At 38.0% G+C, this 3949-nt stretch overlaps 1 pseudogene; it reads right to left on the bottom strand.

The window, feature by feature from the left end:
• Positions 1-2812: 2812 nt before the first annotated feature.
• On the bottom strand, positions 2813-3671 carry LOC113931203 (annotated as a pseudogene).
• Positions 3672-3949: the final 278 nt, after the last annotated feature.

Genomic DNA, 3949 nt, shown 5'->3' with positions numbered 1-3949 from the left:
GTTCTTGCTTTGATGTGAAATAAAAATTGGAATGGGGAGAAATGGGAATCATGGAGATCAGTTAAGGGCCAACTTCAATTATCCAATTGAGAGATGAGGATTTGAACATTCAGAGGTGGAATCAGCAAAATTTTGTAGTGTTAGTTGACCATGGTTCAAATTTACATAGAAAGAAAACTGGATTAAATTATCTGAATATCTGTAGTAGTGTCTCTATACAGCAGAATAGGGAAGAATTTTTCAACTAAATGCCTCCTTGAGCCATACATCATTCTAAGTACAATAACAAATGCATTTTAATTTTAATTTTGTTTATTTTTTAATTTTTTATTATTATGTTATGTTAATCACCATACATTACATCATTAGTTTTTGATGTAATGTTCCATGATTGACTGTTTGCATATAACACCGAGTGCTCCAAGCAGAACGTGCCCTCTTTTTAATATTATTTTTATTTCTTTTATTTTTTTGAGAGACAGGGAGCATGCAAGTAGTGGGAGAAGAGAAAAGGGAGATGGAGAGAAAGAATCTTAAACAGGCTCCACGCATAGCACAGAGCTGAAGCAGGGCTCAATCTCAAGACCCTGAGATCACGACCTGAGGTGAAATCAATTGTCTGATACTTAACAAACTGAATCACCCAGGCACTCCACAATAATAATTGCATTTAAAGTACAATAGCAGGTCCAATTCAAAGTATTTGAGGCAGAAGATTTTAAATCCCACCTTCCTATAATGTACATTAATGACAGGATTGGGTATACACACAATAAGTAAAAGTAAACAAGACACAAGTAAAATGTCCATTATCTCTGCTATTACTACCAATCTTGATTTTTAGAGACTACTAAAGACATTTTGAATAGTCTATGGTTCATATCTACCCTTAAAATCCTTTGTAGGTGACAGCATATCTCTATTCACATTAAAAAGACAAAAATTTGATTTTTATTTTTAAAGATTTTTAATTAATTAATTTTATTTGGGGGGACAGAGGGAGAGAATCTCAAGCAGACTCCATGCTGAGCATGGAGCCTGACATGGGGCTTGATCTCATGCCCCTGAGATTATGATTGGAGCTGAAACCAAGAGTTGGATGCTTAACCTACTGAGCCACCCAGGCACCTCTATAGACAAAAATTTTAAAGTACTACCCTAATGGACTGGTTAAAACTTTCTTAGAATTAAGATCAATAGACTTCCTTAAAGGAAAATTCATGTATTATTACAGTTGTGTAAATCTCTTCTATTAATCCTAATCTCTTATATTTTGCATACATTATGGAAAGAGAGGTAGGAGAGAAGGGCTGTTACTGACAACAAAACCACTGTAGTACTAGACTTCAAGTGGTACTACCTAAAATCTATTAAAGAATGCCCTTTATTTGCTTCCAGTCCCATTTGTCTGAAAGAATGGCTTTCCTAGAATCTAATTGTGGTAGTGATGAATTTTGTCATTTCTCCTTCAGGACATAGAATCTCTCCCCCTGAACACTCATTCTTGGCCAAGGCCCTAATACCTACAGATTGCCTTCCCTGATGTCAGAGTTTGCCTGCTTATTTGGTTCTCCAAATGTCACAATTCCCTGACTTCCTTAATACTATGGTCAGATTATCTGTCAAGGTAAACTGTTATTCCATGTTGGATCTCCCTGTTGCCAACTACCGTATTAGACTCGTCCCCTTTTTTTAAACAAGTTTTGCTGGGGGACTGGATTTTCTTTGGAGAATTGTTCCTGCTAAATGATAATTTCAGGTTTCAAAGCTAATAATAATGAGCTGATTTATTATTGCCTTCTTTGGACATACATACATTAACTTATCTAAACCATAAACAACCAGATAATGTAGGTACTCTTATTCTGAGATTATAGATGAGAATACTAACACAGAATTTAATAAATTGATATAGCAGAACTAGGAAATGTTCTAATTTTAGCTTCCATTTCCTCTATTCAGTCCAATTCCATTATGGCAACTGAGGAATCCTCATCTTATCACAAGATGTGATGGATAGTTTTTAAACCTAAAGTTTAATATCAACAGGCATTCCTAACATTAAACACACACACACACACACACGCACACACATTTTCTGAGTTCTTCAGTTTAAAGTACCAATCAGAACACACAAAAAGCTTTTATTACAGTATAGAAATTGGGGCTTCATTGCTTTTTTATCTTGACATTTTATTGAGTGAGTTCAGTTTAAGAACTAGTCAATTCCTGGGTGCCTGGGTGGCTCAGTTGGTTAAATGTCTGACATCAGCTCAAGTTATGATCTCAGCGTCCTGAGATGGAGCCCATGTTGGGCTCTGTGCTCAACAGGGAGTCTGCTTATCACTCTCCTTCTCCCTCTGCCCTTCCTCACCATGCTCTCCTTGCCTCTCTCTCTCTCAAATAAATAAATAAAAAATCTTTATAAAAAGGAGACTTAGTCAAATCCTGGAGAAAAAATATAAGACCTGGTTAAATAACACAACTGTCTCAAGAATGATCCAATTGTATAATTGCCATGAGTTACAAAGATACCTAAAAGGATCTGACCCATATGCAAATAGGAATACAGATCTCCAATTTAAAAGTGAATGCATATATTAACAATACATAAATGTAAATTTGGATGGCCTCAAAGGAAAAAAAAATGAAGTTGGTTTGCATGTATATATGGAGAATGAGGGGCTTAGCTTCTTTATTTTTTCATCCAACAAGAAGCCATAACTTTATTAATGATAGAAACAGTACAAATTTCAAACCAAGCTGCAGTTATTCTTTTGAAACACCAAAAAAAGTTCTCATTTTCAGATGGTTACATTGTTAATTCCATAATAGCATTTTCAATAACATTACTGTTGTTCTTCAGGGCTCGGACTGCCTTTGCTCTTGACCCATTTGCTCTTGACACATGACCAATTTTATGTCCTTAACCTCTACACCAGTTTCATCAACCTCTTCCTCTTCACTCTCTTCTTGTACAGTTGGAGTCTGTGTTTTTTCTTGAATGTTTGAGACAGCTTCACCTTGAAATTTGAATTTCTCAGCAGCTGCTAGTTGTGCTTGCTGAGATAAATCCTCAATCTTGGCGGGGCGCCAGTTGGTTAAGCGACTGCCTTCGGCTCAGGTCATGATCCTGGAGTCCTGGGATCGAGTCCCACATCGGGCTCCCTGCTCAGCGGGGAGTCTGCCTCTCCCTCTGACCCTCTTCTCTCTCGTGCTCTCTCTCATTCTCTCTCTCAAATAAATAAATAAAATCTTTAAAAAATAAGACTTTATAAAAAATCCTCAATCTTGGCTTCCCCAAAAACTATGTAGGTATCTGAAGCTGGGCTCTTGTAGACATCTTGTTTTGTGATGACAAAGAGGATATTCTTAGATTTCCAGATAGTGACTCTTGTAACCCCTGTAACCTGTCGAAGACCCAGTTTGGACATAGCCTTCCATGCCTTCTTTTCATGCTGGCTCTGTTTGGCTCTACTGACTTGTTCTTCATCGATTTCAGTGGCTGCTGCCAGCTGGGCCTGTTGTGTGGTTGCCTGTGTGGAATCCTATTCCTCAAGCTCTTATACTGATCCATCACTGTCAGATTCTGTTCCAGGCCCTGTCTCAGCCTGGGGCTGTGGCAGCTCCTGCTCTGTAGCAGGGATGGTTTCTGTGGCTTCACCAGGCATTTTGTGAGGGGAACGCGGAACCAAGATGGCGGCAGAAAGAGAATGAGAAAGAGCGTGACCCACACTTGTTGCAGAAGGAAGCCTGGCCAGCTTCTTCTAAAAGCCAAACCAAACTAAACTCAGAGGCCTCACTGAAATTGAGTCACATTTCAGATTGTGGCCTTTCTAATTTTGCATTCTTCTATAATTGTGGTGTTGTGTCACAGCTATATCCTACCACTCTACATCCTATCATTGCCATTTGTTTGGTCCAGTTATTTTCATGGTTTTAGTTTGTG

Source organism: Zalophus californianus, chromosome X (genome assembly GCF_009762305.2).
Source record: "Zalophus californianus isolate mZalCal1 chromosome X, mZalCal1.pri.v2, whole genome shotgun sequence".
Lineage (NCBI taxonomy): Eukaryota > Metazoa > Chordata > Mammalia > Carnivora > Otariidae > Zalophus > Zalophus californianus.
The sequence above is the reverse complement of the archived record's forward strand: the minus strand, read 5'-3'. Positions and strand labels throughout refer to the sequence as shown.